The 18,535-nt window shown below is 38.8% G+C and overlaps 1 protein-coding gene across 6 annotated transcripts in view; it reads left to right on the forward strand.

Annotated features, from left to right (window-relative positions):
- Positions 1-18,535, forward strand: part of LPP (LIM domain containing preferred translocation partner in lipoma) — a 629,315-nt gene that overhangs the window by 216,262 nt on the left and 394,518 nt on the right. The gene's annotated exons all lie outside the window — the stretch shown is intronic.

Consider the following 18,535-nt stretch of genomic DNA (forward strand, 5'->3'; position numbering starts at 1 on the left):
TCACTGAAATATCAGGAACTCTGCTGAGACCCAAGTTTGACTGGCGTGTCCCTTTTCCGGTTCAGGGTAAGTGTCTTGGGCCTCCTCTATCACTGTGGAGTGCAGTGCACAAGTTTTAATTTTCAGAGCCTCAGGGAGGAAAATGGACAAGCTGTTCACTCATTAAAGGGTCAGGTAGTAACTGTATTAGTTTGATCTTTACATTGCATCTTCCTGAGGAGAAAATGACTTGTAATTCTTTGGATGGAATCAGATCTTCCTAAATATTCATAGGCCTTATTGATACTTAGAAGAGCCAAGGTTTGGTGCTGACTTGATGGTCAGGGCATTTACTTTCAAGCCCCAGTTTCACCACTTGATCTTGGGCATCACAATTTTCTATTCCACATTTTCTTAATTTATACAACTCGCTGGTGAAATAGAACACTGTAAACATGTTTTATAAAGCATAAAATACCTTATAACTAGAAATTACTATTGCATACTTATTCCACAAACATTTGCTTAAAACAGATTTTCTACAAGGCACTCTGAAGTAATGAGCGAAACAGAGATTGCTTTCTGCCCTCATGGAGTATACTTCTTGCTATAATTAAAATAACTAGTTGTTTTTATTAATATGAAGTAATATTGATAAAATTATTAAAGTATTTACTTAATAAGTACATTTCATAATTTTATACACAGTTACTAGAAATTATTCTAAATTATAATACTGGTACTATAAAAATAATACGTATGTAGTAATACAAATGTAATAATTACTAATGATTACTAATAAAGGTATTTAGCAATACTGATAAACAGTATTGACTTCTAATAACACTGATAGAAATCACAGTACCTTGGTAGTTTATATGCATATATATCATATATATAAAATGAAAGTACAAAATATAAATGTATAAAATATAAAAATATATTCATATATTATATAAAATATAAAATAAGATAGATATTTTTATATACATAAAATAAGATTTTTGAACCAGGTGAATCTTAACACTTATCTAATACAATGCCTTCATTTCTTTGGTAAGGAAGTTAGTTCCCTAATACATTTCTAGGAGGTGTAGGGCCTTTGCTCTAGGAATGCTGTAAATAACAAATCAGAATTGGCTGAGTACAAGCAGGAGTTATTACCTCGGTTTTAAAGGCTCAGAGAGGTCAGATGGCTTGTTCAGTGTTACAGAACAGTATGTGGTGAGGCTGACCCTGGATTCTGTCGACTGTCGACTCCTTGCATGACTGTCACAGTTCTGTGTCAACAAAGTGTTGTAGGTGACTTGTTTAGAATCTATAGTGATAGAATTAATACGTGTGCGCAGGGTGGCTTAGATGTTTTAGAACAAAAATAATTCATGTGTTGTTGACAGAATCTTGTTTATTTTGTAACCTATCAGCTTAATTAACTGCTGAGGTGAACTCCTTGATGAAGTGGTGGATTCCACATCCATATCTGACTCCAAAAACTGTGAATAATGCACTATTGAGTGGTGAGATGCTCTTTAATCGTCTTCATTTGTAGATTATATGAACGTGTAATACAATTTTCACCCCATATTTGAAATCTGAACACAGCTTAATTTCTTTTTCTAGAATAAAAATAAGTATAGAACAACAATAAGATATCACCACCCATCTATTAGAACAGCTAAAGTAAAAAATTGTATCATATTCTGGCAAAGATGTGGAGAAGCTGGAGCTATCATATATTGCTGATAGTTATGTGTAAAATGGTATAACCACTCTGGAAAACTTTTTAGTACCTTTTTTTTTTTTCTGTTAACCAAAGTAAAGGTGTATAACCATATGATCAAGCAGTTGAACCCCTAGGCATTGAATCTAGAGATGTGAAGAGTTATGTTCACCAAAAGAACCCTGTACATGAGTGTTCATGGCAGCTTTTTCCATAATGGCAAAATGCTGGAAAAATGTCTTTCGGTGGGTATATGTTTAAGCAGACTCTGGTACACCCATACAATGGCATAGTACTAGTCATTAATAAAAGGTAATGATCTATTGATACATGAAACAGCCTGGATTGATCTCAAGGGCATTATGCCTAATGAAAAAAGAAAAATCAATCTTGAAAGATTACATATACCATATGATTCCATTTATAAGATATTCTTGAGATGGCAAAACTCAAGAGATGGAGAACAGATTAGTGGTAGTTGGGGACAGAAAGGGGGATGGAGAGGGGCAGGGAATGGGTGCTCATACCAAGAAAAAGCAACAGGAGTCTTTCTGAGGTGGGGAAAGAGTTCTGTATCTCAGTTACGGTGGTGGTTACAGGAGTTTATACATTGGCTAAATTGCATAGACCTATATATACACACAAATGAATGCAGGTTAAAATATGGTGAAAACTGAATAAGGTCTGGTTAACAGTAAGGAAACCGTCGGTTTTCCTGACTTTAAAGTGTATTATATCCATATCAGATGTTACCACTGGGAGAAGCTGGGTAAGTGGTGCCTGGATCTTTATACTATTTTTACAATCTTCTGTGTCTATATTTCAAAATAAAAAGCTTAATAACAATAAGATACATACATACGTATTGATTTCTTAACTGTTTTCTTCTCCTTTGCACGGTGTTGTCTTATATGCACCATGCTTTGAAGATCACTGTTATAACAGTGATTTAGACCAGTGGTTTTCAAAACTGGCCAGACATCAGAAAAACTTGGGGAACATTAAACACACACACACACACACACTCACAAAATCCCTGGGCCTTATATCAGTCCTGCAGAATCAGAATCTCAGGGAATGGGCCCCAGAAATCTGCATTAAAACAAAATAAACTACAGGTCTCTCAATATTTCTGATTGATGCTCAGCCAAAGTTTAGGAACCATTTGTTTATTTCAGTAACTCCAAGGGCCAGTGTTTTAACACCCTTGAACCTTCTCCAGGTCCTGTGGATACAGGCTCTCTCCTTAATTAATGATAGTGGCTATTGAAGTCTTACGCATCTTTTATCATATGAACAACGTAGAGATTCAGGGACTCCAATCATCCTTCAGGTTGCTGTCCTTTCCGCTCCGTGCTTGCATCATAAATACCAATTTCCTGCATATATTGTCCCAAAGAATTTTAACGAGTCCAAAAACAGAAGATGTAAATAAAAAAAGAAAGATTCTTCTAGAATGCCTCAGTAATGCCCAAGCTTCTGCTCATAGAGCACTTGGTATTGTATAACTTCAGGTAGCGATGCCTGAAATCCCAGCCGATTTTGGGTCATGACAGGCCTATGTAAATCGTCTATAAATGGATTCATTATGGATATTACAAAAATATATCCAGCACCTAAGCCTTTGGGCAAATACACCTTTTAAAGAAATCATATCTTGGAACAATGAATGACCCCAGGAGCTGTAAAAGAAAAAAAAGATATGATGGTATTATATTTTTATCACCCTTCCTTCAGTTTACAGTATTCAGGGACAGGACTGCTGACGACAGCATTAGGGACAGAGGAGCACAGGTCTCTGACATGTGACACCTCGAGCCTCCTAGCATTTTGGCCCGCTAGCAGTCTCTCTTTGTTATCCATCCTGTGTGTTGTTTTGTATGTTGCTGTTTTCAAACAGAATAAATGGTCTGCTAGACATGTAATAGCCACCATATACCCATGAGGTTGCGTTCTGCAAATTAAGTACCATAAAAGAATACGAGGGATGTGTTGTAGGAGGGATTGGGGAAAGTTTCACAGAGGGGACATCTGAGCTAAGTCTTGGAGAGTGAGTTAGTGGTAAGCTGGGCAGAAAAGGGCAGTGGACAACATGACACACCAAGCAAAGGGAACAGCATGTGTGAAAGCAGAGAAAGGTGTCCGTTCTGACCCTTGTAATTCTAGCAGCTCTTTGCTGACGTCCTAAGGCAGTGCATCTGGGCTTTTGGGAGCTTTGCAATATGAGCAAACTAACTTCACTCTGAGCAGACTCAACATCTAGTGTGCTTTAACACATAGCTCTAGGAATAGCTCCAGGAAGTTGGGTAGCTACGGGGGGAAGCACCAAGAAACAAGAGCACACCTACCGATCTTATTACATACAGCATGGGCGAGCGGTACCATCCTGATGGTCCTGGGCAGAAGGATCATGCCACTTCAAGTGTCTATCGTGCTTGAGAATGAAATGTTTCCATATGTACAGATGCTAAGACAAAAAAGCAGGGGGCGGAAAACCAGTTCTCTCTTAGAATTCTCTCCAAACTAAGTCAAAGCAGCCTTTTTACCTAGGCAAACATGCGTCCTTAAGAATGTGAGATGTGAGCCACCTAAAAAAAACTTTTTTCCTGTTCTGGTTTAGCTCTTTTTTGGGGTGATCCTGGGAAAACAGGAAGCAGTGAAAAGCAGTGAAAGAAGGGCTTTATTAAGAAATATTCATTATAGCTTGCAACTTTGTGTGTGTGTGAAAATAGATTTCGAAGTACTTTCCCACATAATATCTAATCTAATCACCACCATATCCTATTAAGTTATTATAGTTCTATATTATTAAGGTTCCTAGAGTCAAATTAAAAATCTGAGATTCAGAGGACCCATGGTGAAGCTTATAAATGTAGAAGCCACATTTGACCAAATCTGAGTATTTTCCTGTAAGTGAAGCATCAGTAATATAGAGTAACAACTGTATAATAATTGTTTATTAGCAGACAGTTTACTAATAATTGCTATCAGTAAAACAATTTCTGTGGCAGAACGTTGTTGTAAGGATGTGAAACTTCTAAATGGATGTATTAATCTATTTCATCTGAAGTCTACTCTGCCTTACTGTTCACCTAATCTTTTCTGTTACACTAGAAAGGACAGGGATCATGACCCTCGATCTACAGAGAATATAATACAAAGTGAAACAGCCAGCGCAGGGCAGAGCTGGGATTTGAATCTTTGCTTCCTAACATCACCAGAGCTTCAGAGCTTTTCCTTGGTATTCCACTGCATCTCATGTTAATGCTATTACTATTTTTTATTATAAAGATGAAAAAAATTCTCACCATTACTTTTCCTGATCATTATCATTCAGAGCTGTCTGGAAATTAAATTTGTCCAAATAGCATGTGGAAATTACTTAGAATCACCTGTGCATGGATGTGTATAGGATAATGTACGAAAGTATAAAACAGTCAGAGTAATCTCTTTAAGTCATTACCAAGAAGACGTTATTTCAGAAAGCCTTTGGAATAACTATTTGAAATTTCCATTAATTCTGAGGAATTATGTCATATTGCTTAGACTTGTTGAATATCACTGGCAGTTTTGTTCGCATTAAGTGAAATTAAAATGACACTTAAATTTGCTGATATTTTTGCTATTGGTCTGTTTCTATATTATAATGACTGTGGATTTTTAAGTGCTTCCTTTGTAGAAGTTATTTATTGGGAAAGAGATCTCCAAGTGATATGATGTGTATCTAGAAATATCACCATTTGAAGTGTCATACATACCCACCCAGCGTGGTTCCCGGTAGATTGAATTTACGTTTTTCGTGTCTCACCCTCCGCATTTACTTCTGTTCCCCTACCCGGCCCAATTCATATGCATCTCATGCCATTTTTATTGAACAGAGCTCCATGATAGATAGGAAAAGAGTAAAAACACATGCTAGCCCTTAAGCAGTTTATATTTGCATCAGAACCCTGACATATGAAAATGATTAGGTAACTAACAATATAAAGCTATAAATTCTGTTTGTGAAGTGGCTTTATGGTTAACTTCTCAAAGGGTTTGGAAAGAAGAGTTTACTCGGGGCCAGGACAGGATCGGCAGGACAAGAAGGGGAGGCAGTGGTTAAACATGTAGACTCTTAACATCATACAGATCTGGGTTTGAATTTTAATTTTACCCCTGACTTCTCTAGGAACTTGGGCTACCTAAGTTAAGTAGCTACTGAAGCTCTCTCAATGTGGTTGTTGTTTTGTTTTTTTTGTTGTTCGTTTTTGGTTTTTAAATGGAGATACTGAGAATTGCACTGAGGACCTTGTGCATGCTAAGCACGTGCTCTACCACCTGAGCTATACCCTCCCCTCTCTCAATATGTTCTAACATCTAAAATAGAGATACGTGTATCTCAAAGAGTTGTTTTCAAAGTTAAGTGAATAAATTGATATAGTATGTGGCACAAAATAATGGTTAAGTCAGTAGAAGCTGCCACCATTAATGTTACTGTATTGTTAATTAAAATCAAAGTGTGAACATTAACCCTGAGGGTAATAAGCCATAGTTTTTTAATAGATAAATTTTTAATCTTAATTATCCAAATATAACTCTTTCTGGGCACTTCTGAAAATAACCCTGGTTTTATCCTTTTTTGTTCTATGGTAACGTTTCGCTAATTGACATTTTAGGACCAGCTTGTCTTATTCCTGCTGGAATTATGATGTGGATGATATGTCCTTTTCTGTGTTTGCAAAACATCTTTCTCAGAGAGAGACTTTACTTGGATTGTGTCAATATGGAAGAAAAATAATAGTCATATTTATGGTATCTTTTTAAGAAGGAGCACTTTTATTATTGAACTAGTATTACAGATAATAATGTAAGTGAACTTTATATAAGGCAAGTTGTGTAAGTAAACCAGTGATTTTTATTAATTTTTAAAATCTTTTGTTTTCCAAATTATCAAATGAGGCCGAGAGATTTTAGAGATGTTATTAATTATATCTTCACGGAAAAAAATAATTAATTAATTTGCTTAGGAATTTTATCTTGGGTTCTATTCATCTCTGGGATTCATACTTGGAATTTAGCCAGTCTCCTGAAATTGCGTTTAAACTTGGTCCATGTGTATGTCTATTTCAGAGAAAGGGTCCGTATGTCATCAAACCCTCAAAGAGTTGCTTAACTCACTCATTAAGAAAGATAACATCCCTTGCCTAAGAGGTCACCAGTCTCCCAAGCCAGTTATGTTAATACTGCTTAAATAAAAGCCAGGTTTTCATCTTCCTCTTGCCAAATGTAGGCGACATTCTCTCTAAAGAGAAATGAGTGTTTGGTGGTGATGGCAGTGGGGGTTCTAATAATTATACTAGAAAATACAGTGAATGTACAATACAACGTACAGTGTGTATGCACAATTATATCATGGTGTATGGTTTTGAAACATGTTCATATCTATTTGCACACCTCCTCCAGGTGGTATATATGTAAGCTGAGGCATGGAGATGGACAGGGCGTGGGTTCTGTCCTCTGAGAGGGAGGCCACGCAGAGGTATTCATACCCATTTGATAGTTGAGGAGTTGGAGGTTCTGTGATGAGACTGCTTGTCCCCAGTCCTACAGGTAGAAAAGAGTCAAGAGGGTATTCTTGAGTTCTTTTTAGTGCAATATACTTTCTGGTGCCTAGTATATAACTATTGCCCCTGCATTTTTACTTATTTCTCTTATATGTGAATTTAAAATGTCATATTTGTTCTGCTTCCATTATTGCAGTTTTGAATGATGATTCATCAGTGCAGTGGCCTATTTTAGTGAACCACAATAGCTTGGGTCGAAAGAAAAAAAAAAGATTTAACATACTCAGGAATGGAAAGCAGCCATCTTTTTATAGCTAAAATTGCAAACATCTGGCAATTACTCTAGTCTACCTCCCTTCATAAAAAGAAGACTCGTCCCTTCCACTGGAGCCTGCTGCTGTGTTTAATCAAGGCAGTTCTGCACGCCTCAAGGAGCAATAGGTTTTGATTCAAGGAGGCTATTGCCTAACCCAGTTGGCCAGAGTCTCTTTGGAAAGGATGCCATTTGATACTCCCTGTATGCTACTGTGTTATATAATGATAATAGTGGTAATATCGCAATTAATGACTGTAGAAAATCCCCTGTTGCCTTCCCGCCCTGGCTCATTTGTGGTGTTCTTATGGCAGCTTTTACATTTTGGAAGTTGACTGTTCAGGTCAAGCATGCTTCTCTTCATCCCCTGGAGCTTTCTGTGCTCCTGTACAGAAGGTTCAACTCCATCAACGCAAGCCACAATTATGGACTTGATTTTATTATAAACTGGTCTAGTAAAATGTTGAAGGAACAAATCCATTTCTTTTGAAAGCCTGACAGGGTTCTCATAGTCAAAAAGCAATCTCTCCGTGGTTATGATCCTTTCCTACCCCACCCTTCTTTCTTATTGTGATAATTGTTTGTGAAACTAGTTCTTCCCTCCCTGGCAAAAGTCAGCTCTGTTGGCAGGGGAAGTGAGAATGGCTGGTGGTTTGCAATAAGAGCTGAGAATCAGAACTTCTGCATTTTTTTCTTGGGGCCAGTGCCAGCTTTCACTCTGGCCTTGACCAATGCACTTACCTTTCTATTCCCCATTTACCTTTCTCTTCCTCTGAGCCACTGGAGGCGAGAGGTGAACTTTTCCCTTCCCAGGTTCTGCCAACCTTATTGCCACTGTTCCCTTTGGCTGTCGGGTATCTTGGTCAATAATCATTAGTAATGGTGGAGGGATGGAAAAGATGTAGTATGAATCAAAAAAAAAAAAGGTTCAAGGGCATGGTGATTTTCAAAAACAACTTCAAGTACTAAAAATAGCCTGTTTTCTAGTGTTATAGTGTTAGCATATTATGGTGCTTGGAAATCATCGACATTCAGTGGGGGCCTTGAGCTAATTTTACATTTGCTTTTATGCATTTGGTAGAATTGTGTTTCGTACTCAGAGCCACAGCTTTACTCTTGATATACTAATTTTGCTGAGCTCTCCCTCCGGCCAATCTTCCCAAAATCCCAGTGAATTTTGCAAACATCTCATTTACCTGAGTGCAGCTTTGAAAGAGATGAGATTGTGACTAGGGGGGTTTCTGGTTTAAAAAAAATAAATAAGAGAAGAAAAGGAGCAAAAACTCCTAACGACTCAGAACGCAGATCTTCCTGTCTCCTCCGACAAGGGGTTTCTCTGGCTTTTCTTGAATATTTCTAGTGCAGGAAACTGAAACTGCCCTTTCTGTCCTTGGGCAGCTCTGATGTTTTAGGCAAGTTTGTCTTTATTTTGACTTGAAATTTACTTTCATAAAATGTGAGCATATATCTTAGTCTTGTAAATTTATAATCTCTAGCCATGGAGTTTTGTTAGTACTTAAAGTTATGCAAGCTTGCCCTCGGGCGGGGGAGGTGGGGGATCTGTAACAATCTGATCGTTTCTCCCTAATTGTCATCCAGTCCTCATTAAGTAGGACCTCTCCCTTCACTCACTTTTGAGTTACAAATCTCTGGGAAAGGAATGGTGAAGAGCAAACAGAAACAAATAAAACAGGTGCTTATTCTAATGAGACATCATCAGAGTCATCTTGCCAACTAGCAGCTTTGGCCTTAAGAGCAGGGACTCTCTGATGGTCACCATTAAATGCACAATGTCTAACCCGGCTGAGCTGCAGAGGAATCATTCAATGAATATTTAATGAATAAATAATAAGTATGTAGTTTATTAAGGTGGCTCAGTTCAAATTAAATATACAACAACAGATAGCTTTAAATATAACAATTATTTAGAAAATATGGTGGTACAAGTTCCCTTTTGCAGAGAGAATAAAGCTCGAAATACTTAGGCATACATTTAATGAGAGATAAGAAACCTCTGCATCCACACAGCAGCAACAAAACAAAACAATAACTCCCAACCTCTCTGGAAGGACATAAGACTCAGCAGCAATTCCCCCGGTGCAGATCTGTCTGTTTAAGCAATCTCAAGTTTGCCTTGGCTTCAACATGTGGTGGAGGGAGTGGGTGTATTTTATTTATAGAGACACTCATGTTTCTTTTGAATTAAAAGATATTTTTCCATATTCAGGTGAACCCTGCTGCTCCACAAATCTACCTTTGGTCCTTGTACCCTTGCAGATTGCAAAGAAAAGTCCTTTTCCCTTTATGAGCCCTTCAAGCCTTACAAGATAGCAATGTGTTCCTCACTCCATCTTTGTGTATGTCCCTCACCGCACCTTCCTCCCCTCCTTCAAGCTGAACCGTTCCATTGCGCGATTCCTCAAGCTTTTAATTATTTTATTCAGCGTGTCTTAGAAAGCCTCATTTATCAGGACCCAGAACTGAATTTAATACTATTGGATGCAGATAGAAAATGGCAAAATTCTCTGAGGAATTCCTTTTCCTTATGAAAGGTGCAAGTACCAAGAATTGCCTTTACAATTTCAGCACAGGTTTTCAGGCTTACTTATAGGACTATTTTATGTGGTATTATTGTGGTTGACTTAAAAAAAAACTCATTATATTTTTGAAAATACTCTTTTTCCTTCACTTTAAGTGGAAAAGAATACAAAGCTTGGGGGAGTAGTAAGGCCAACAAAAGAATTTAGACCTTTCCTGTGATTAGGTTAAGTAGCTCAATTACAAGCTACTTTGTGATGGGCAAATAGGATTTATAGTTAAATAAATAAGTGGAAGTTCTCGGAACCCAAGCAAGTCTAAATTTTGAGGAAACAAACTGGAAAAGTTAAGAGTTCAGAATGAGTCATAGTGAAGGCAAAAGTAAGACTATTAAGAAGATTGTCAGAATTACTCATGTGATTTTTTTTTTTTTGTGATAGCTGTCCTTGGTTTAGCTTCTTCATGGGTTTAAACTGTTTTACAGTTATTTAATTTTTCTTCTGTTTACTGCGCTTTTCTTGAGAAAGGGCAGTCTGCTGCCTTCCCTCTGTCTATGCCAGGGATTTGTAATTTGGGTCTCCCAGTTACGTGCTATCCCTGCCTGGTTGTAGCATTCTTAACGCATGGGTTAACTGGAAAAGTGAGCATCAAAAACTCTTAAAACACAACCTTTAAGTGGAAGATGATGAAGTGGCAGCAGTCATTCCACAGTTATACTTACTTTTGTGATTTATAATCTCATGCATTTGTTGAGAATGTAAAGAACACACAGAGTAATAGGGGCAGGTGAGTCAACACCTGTAGATATGTGGAGAGAGGTGGTACAGGAGACATCATCTCTGCAAACGTCTAAGATCTCTCTGTGGCAACCTAAGAAGGCAGAGGCATAGCCATGGGCTTCAAACTCAAAGCCAGACAGACAAGGCCAAGTTCAATAAAGTTGAAAACAGTTTCATACCATCACTGATGGCACTGAGCCCTCCACCCTGCTCCTCCACCTCGATTTAGGTATTGGGGGGGGTTATATAGATTTTATTTGTTCTGATATTTCTCTTTCAATTCATCGAACCATGTCATAATTAAGTTTTTTTCTCCTCAGGCTTCCTGGATGCCCAATAATGTTATGTTTCAGAGAGCTTCAGCCATAGTTCCCTTTAAAGATAGAGTATTTTGAGGCATCACCTTTTGCAAGTAGTGCATCTATGGCATTCCTCAGCAGTGTATCTCACGCGGTTTGCTCTACATGGGATACAGCCCAGATGAAAGACAACCTGTATGGAGATATTGTCAGTTCTAGACTGAATTTGTTACGGGGCATTGCTGCCTCTTACCCTAGAGAACAGTCTCAGTCCAAGACTGAGGAAGGAGGCATCTTAGGACCTGTGCCCATTTTGGGGACCACCAAGGAATCTTCCTTCTCTGAAATAGCTGCCAGGACACTTGTTGGTAAGAGATCAGTTAGTTGGGCGTTTGCTGGAAGTTGAGGAAGCACAAAGCTAGGGTCATACAGGGGATCCCAGGGCAAAAGGCTCTTAGTGAGAATCTGGGCACCATTGTTGGAGTGTCCTTTAAGCATCCTGTTTTCAGAAATAAACTCACCCCTAGTAATATCTGTTATTTCTTCCCCAGAGTATGAAGAACCCAAATCTTAGTTAATAGCTAGGATCTATCATAAAGTGAGACTTTGTTTTGAATACAACCTCAGAATTGTGTGTACATGCTCCATTGACAGGAGAGAACAAATAACCTGCTAGAATAGAGGAAATTTTACCATTAGCTCTACCAGAAAGGAAGTGGTGGCTGGTCCAGAAGGCAGCCACTGTGCATGACAGGAGCTAAGCGGAAGGACATGTGGCCCAATGGAAAGGACATTTCTTCGTGGCACACCTATGGCCTACGTACATCACCAACACTCAGGATTGGTTTCCCCAATCGTAAGACAATAGATGGAACAATATTATCTCTTCACTTCCTTCCTGCTCCATATGAAAGTATGATTCAGCCACAAAAATTGCATAAAATTGGTTAATCCTGAAAGGCAGGGAGTACAATTGTTCCTGTAGAATATCATGATTGTGGTAAGGCTGTGAAATGGACCACACGCTCTCCATTCTGTGTGCTCTCAGCGTGTTCCTCTGCTGCCCCCATGCCCTCTCAGCTCTTCCATTCTAGGTTAATACCCTCAAACATTCTTTTTTTCTGACACCAGAGAAAAATATAAATTCATGTTCTTAACTACATACAGTTCACGAGGAAGCTAATATTTTATTTGTATCTACTGTATGCCAGGCATCTGATATATCATCTTTACATTGCTATTTGAAATGTGGTAAAAGTGGTACTATTATTTCAAATGTTCAAATTATGAAATTGAGGCTCAGAGAGAGAATCAATAAATTGCCTGATGTCCCATGGCTAATAAATAATGAATCTTTGGTTTGAATCCAGCCATCTCTAGATCTGAATTTCATGATCTATTATATTTTGTTTGCTGGCTCCCAAAACCTGTACAAGAAATATATGTTAAATGTGCTCACACTGAGATACAGGTATACAGATATATATCTATATCTATATATAGCTAATCTACCTATAGCTATATATTCCTGGCTAGCTAGCTAGCTATCCAAAAGACAGAGGTCTGCATCTTTGAGAGTGTGCCAAAGTGGAACTTTGCCAGAAGAACTTCTATTTTTAATAGAAATCAGAGCCTTAAATTGAAGGCATGAAGTTCTAATGGTAAATGTTTGGATATCAATTAGGGGAGGAATCTGGGGGGCATATACTACAGATGATATATGAACTTGGTCTTCTGGTAAGAGCATGTTAAAGAAAAAGTTCTTCCAAGTTAACCTCGTGGTGGGGAGAAGAGGACGGATGAGTGTCTGTCTGCCTGATTCTTATAGATAGTACAAAGGAAACATTAACTAGGGAAGGTACATTGGATGAAGATTCAGAATCTTTGTTACTTCTTTAAACTATTTATGTTTTTAAAAATCCTAGTCTGTTTTGAGGACATCAAAATCTTTTTTTTAAACATTTTTTATTGATTTATAATCATCTTACAATGTTGTGTCAAATTCCAGTGTTCTGCACAATTTTTCAGTCATTCATGGACATATACACACTCATTGTCACATTTGAGGACATCAAAATCTTTAGAGAGGAATCTGTAACCATTTCTTTTTCCTTTTACTGAAATGTGTGGGTTGGGGGAGTGGACAGAGCCTCCAGAGATGAGAAGAGTTTTTATCTGAACACTCATTTGTTTATTCATTCAGCAAACATCCATTGAGCACCTGGGACATTTAACGTGTCCCAAGAGCTGTGTAGGATAAGATAAACAAGCTGTGCACTTTACTTTGGCTGTGTGTTGGAGAAAAGGAAGGTAGACTGGGGGACTCTGGCCAAGAAGCTATTTAAGAGTTTCCTTGCAACTTTGCCTTTATCCAGGCTGGTGATGAACCCAGAACATTTTTGGTCTATTTGTTTACCTATGAAACAAAAAATTCATATTTATATATATTAACATGTGTTTTATATATATATATATATATATAAATAAGGAGGTGCCATGGAGCCTTTATTGAAAGGTATTTCAATATGAATATTGGCTGCTGTAATAATGAGTACAGTTGATCCATCATGACCACTGTTTAAATGAAGATGGGGAATCCTTAGAACCTTGTGAAAAATGACCCTGGAAATCTTGGTCCAATGGTTGTGAGAGGGTTAATGAGAATCCATCGTTTTATAGCCAGGCCCAGCGATCTTGCATGAGCCCTGTCAGGATGTTGTCTGCATGCCGTCTTTGCTGATCACAGTAATCGGGTCATAGGAGAAAGAGAAGTGATAGAGTGTCTCTTAGCAACCAACCCCGGGAGAAAGAGAAAATTACTCAAACCCGGCCATCCAGCCAGGGAAGTAGGAAAAAAATAGTCTGAAAGTCTGCTGAGAGTGCTCAGGAACATGACTCCTATGTGATGCCTCCCATAGGCTGGCGTGAGTCTCTTTAAAAAAAAAAAGAAAAGTAGGAAATAAATAAGAGTCAAATAAAAAAAAATTCTCTAAAACTGAAACCTCTTTTCTTTGCCTTCCTTCCTCTCTCTTGTGGTAATTTTTTTTTTTTTAAACTTAGAAAGAGGGAGAAAGGGGCAGAGGGTGGGCAGGGACCAAAGAATCTTTTTCTCCTAAAACAGGAACTTGGTAGTCCAAAGCACGAGTGCATGCTGGGGGTGGGAGGTGGCGTCACTTCACTGTGCCCGGTGCTTCCAGTTGAGAATTCCTGTGCAAGGAACAAGGATGGAAAGTCTGTAATCATTTTATAAGACCTGCTTTTGCCCACCCTGCTCGTTAACTGTATAGCAGTCAGCTCTGTCGATGTTACTATTTATCACTACAGACTTTGGCCCAAGTAGTGGCTTCCGAACTTTTTTTGACACAAATGGCAGTAAGGAATACATTTTACATTGATAATTACACAAAGATACAACAGAAAATTTTGCTTAACATTTTTCTATTCTATTTCACTTTTAAAAAATACTTTAGGCGATCCAGTAAACTGACTTTATAATTCATTAATGAGTTGCTTTCTCCGGCTTGAAAAACACTAGTCTAGGGTCAGCGTTTGCCTTCCATTTTAATTGTGTTAGAATGATGCCAAGCAGCAAGTCCAGCCCTGGTGAAGAGCCCTTGGCCAGCATTGTGATGTTCAGAGTAATGGTTATTTAAACCACATATTTTCTTGTTATGTGTCAGATAGATGCATCCTAAGATCCTGGCTTGAAATATAGGGAAATAAACATGAGGCATTTCCTCTTGTCTTCTCAGCAGTTTAGAAAAGGTGCCATAGTGTGTCCAGGAAGCCCTGAACTGGACTCAGGAGAGTTGGGTCCACTTGGACATACTCTGTTCTCACTCAGAGCCCCTTGTTTAGTGATGGGACTGCTTTAGATAATGTCATAAATTCCTTCTGACTGTAACATCTTGGAATTTACAGAAGGGGCCCCAGAAGCCATCCAGTCTAATCACTGTATTTCCGAGATTCAGCTGGAGGAAAAGAACACTGATAGACTTTCAGGTTCTGTGTTCGGAGCAATGTCCACAAAAGACTGTGTCCTGGTTTCTCATTTCAAAGTCTGGCCTTCCTAGAATGGCATATGCGTAAAGACAGGTACACAACTAAGTTCCAAAAAAGACACAATTTCTTACACACCACAGTGAGGGCAGAATTAAAATATAGAAGCTCAGAAGAAAGGCTAATTTAATCGGATTGGGAAGGTAAGGGCTGAAGGTACAGTAGTCTAGGAGAAGGAAGCTTTTGGGGGAAAAAAAAAGGTTCATACATGGAGAAATTGATGAGAGTGAGACATTCAGGTAGACTAAACATTGTAAGTAGTGGAAGAATGGCATCTCGGTTGCCTCCTCTGAGTTACGTTGTGTGACCTCTATGAACTCACCGGTATGAGTTCAGTACGGTGAACCCAGTACAGTGGGTTGATTCCTACCCCCAACCCCACCCTGAAATTTTCTCCCCAACTAATATGTCCCCTTAATAATGACCCGTTGCCCACTGCCTAGTGATAAGGCGAAGTTTGATTACATAATACCTGTACAGCACTAAGGAGTGCTGCTAAGAGACGCATGCTCGTATAAATACAAGGTGTTATTACAAAGCTTTCCCCCAGGAGTGGGGAAAGTAAATAAGGAGTTGCAAATTAACACCTATGATTTTTTTTTTCAGAACAAATAATGCTTGAATATTTTTCTTTTTCTGTCTTTTTTTTTTTTCTTTCTTCTTCTTCTTCTATTTGAGGCAGGACCTTATTTAGTTTGAGCTGATCTTTTTAGTGGTTTATAAGCCATGGAAATGCCCTGCACTATTGGGAATATTGGGAATAATGTTCTCAGTGATGTCATTTTCTGAATGAGACTGGTTTGGTTAAGTCAGTTAAGGGAATTAAGTGCAAAAGCCAGAATAAATCTGAGGACTTCATGCCTCTAATTTTGCTTCCATTTTGTGCCTTTCCTTGAGGAAGCTCCAGACACTCACACATCTTACTCAACCATCCGATTCTCTGAAGTTTTCTTATTGGTGCAATGAGACAGAAAGGCGTATTGGTCTCTTGAAGTTCATTTACCGATCAGCTTTCTCTCCATAGGCCTCTTCTAGAGTAACAATCCTACAGATTTTACTCCCCAGGCTTCCTCTGGCCCAAACTGAATATTAACAATTACAGGACTAAATAAAATTCCTTAATATTATGTGGGATTTTACATTCCAAGCATACATTCACAGCCATTATTGTATGTGATCCTCAGAACTCTTCCCTGATTGGCAAAGGGTGGGGGAGACTCTTCTTATTTCGTAGGTGACTAAGCTAAAGTATCCAGAGGTGATGTCATCTCATATCACTCACCAACCAAGTCGTGGGACCAAGACCAGAATAACAGGACTCCTGACTCCTGAGCCGAGGGAGATTGGGCAGATCGTGGAAGGTCACTGGTGACATACGGTTCAGTTGATCTGCTTGAATACTTTTAATTTTGCATGGGGAAACTGAGGCTGAGAGAAATGGAGTTAACTAGCGCTTTGGAGATCGGTATACAGGAGCAGATCTTTGGCTGCCTGTCTCCTGTGTCTGACAGTACCTCACAGAGTTAACTCTCTCCAGATCCTTTGTTCTGGTTACAGCAATGTACGGTGCTGGTATTACTTGAGAAGTATGTGTGCATTTCACAAATAACTCCTGTTTATGTTTGATATCTTTTATGTATAATTAATGCTCTTTTAAGCACATATTTACTCAGGACCTAATATTTGTCCAGTACCATTAATTGCATTGGGGAAAAACAGCAGCAGAAACTTAAGCCCTGGGATTTAGATCTGAAAGGCTCTAAAGTGCTTGTGGTGAGATTTAAAAAAAAAAATGATGAGCCAACTAGAAAATAATCCAGACTTTAAGTTCAATAGGAATTTTGAGAAAGAGTGTGTATTTCTAGGCCTGGATAGACAAAAGTAGGTGGGTTTTGAAGGTTGAATAGGTCTAGACTGGCTACGGGGTGAGCAACGGGGAGTGGGATGATAGGTGGTAAACAGGCAGAAACGGGGTGGAGTGGGGTGGTCCGTTGGAATACAGACCTGTGACTGTGATGGGAGTATGAGACGAGGCATCTCAGCCTGCAGGGGGTTCTGGTCTCCTGGGTGTGGAAGGGGTGATCAGAAAGAGGGCGGGTGACGATGCTGCAGCCTTTCAGCCTGGAGCCTAAAAGCACTGTGTGCGTTAAGGGTGTAAACCCCTTGGAATTAGGGACCACACCTCATCCAGCCATTGACACAGCCACTCACACAGTAATAATCAGAAATTAAGATGATGCTCTTTGATGTGAGCACCCTTCCTAAAGAGCACTTGAGGCTGCTGATGAACGCAACTTAGGCACGCTGCTTCTTCCGTGGGCTTCAGGCCTAGATGGATCTGGGAGGATATGAGAGCTTCCGTTCCAAAGTGCCTGCATTTGAGTGACATGCCAAGTAATGCCTGGATTTAGTTTTGGGAGTACTTGTGTATCCTTCAGAAGGGAAAGTTCCTGCTATTAGGATAATTTGTTATGCACTTGAAGTTTTCTAAAGCATTTCAATCATATAAATCCTTCTTAAGATGTTCTTTTCTTCATGGACTTTAGGTAAATTTGGAGATTTTTCATGTATATTTAAAAATGTGCATGCGTTTTTCCTAAGAACGAGAAAAATAAATTCATTAAAAGATATACCCACAATCCTGCCTTCCTAACACATCAGCCCTATTCTCTATGTACCGATTTAGGCTTCAGCAATATGGGTCTCTAGTTTTTAACAGTGCGTAATCAGAAGAGACACAATTTTGCATCTTTTTTTTTCATTTAATGTTATAGAATAAGAATTTCCTCTACCGTATTTAGCAATGGCATTACAGTCCTTGAAGTAGGTACTTGAAGTAGCAGAATTCATCCAGGTGTTGCCACTGTCATATGTGTTACTTCCAGCGTTCTCTGTTAGAGAACATAGTGATGGTCTTTGTGGCTCCAGCGTTTTGAGGAGACACCATGTTGAAGAAATTGGGAACATATTTATAACTAGCTTATTACTAGTACTTGCCAAAATATCCCTTTAATTAAATTCCATCCTGCAGTAAGTTCAACAGCTTCAGTGAGGTACTTAGGGGCCAGAAAGGATGTTTGGAACTGGTTAGTTTAGACCATTTTTATGTGTTTGAGGTGGGTGAGGATGGGATGGACACGTTGTTTCCTTAGCTGCACGTACTGAATTTAAATAGGCAATGGAGGCAGAGCAAACACAACGAGGGAAAAGTGGTCCAACTAGACTGCTTGGATATAATGTCCTTTGGGGCTGGAGCACGTGGTTCATTGTAGTCAGGACGGCAGGGCACAGTGATGCGTCTT

This window comes from Vicugna pacos, chromosome 1 (genome assembly GCF_048564905.1).
Source record: "Vicugna pacos chromosome 1, VicPac4, whole genome shotgun sequence".
Lineage (NCBI taxonomy): Eukaryota > Metazoa > Chordata > Mammalia > Artiodactyla > Camelidae > Vicugna > Vicugna pacos.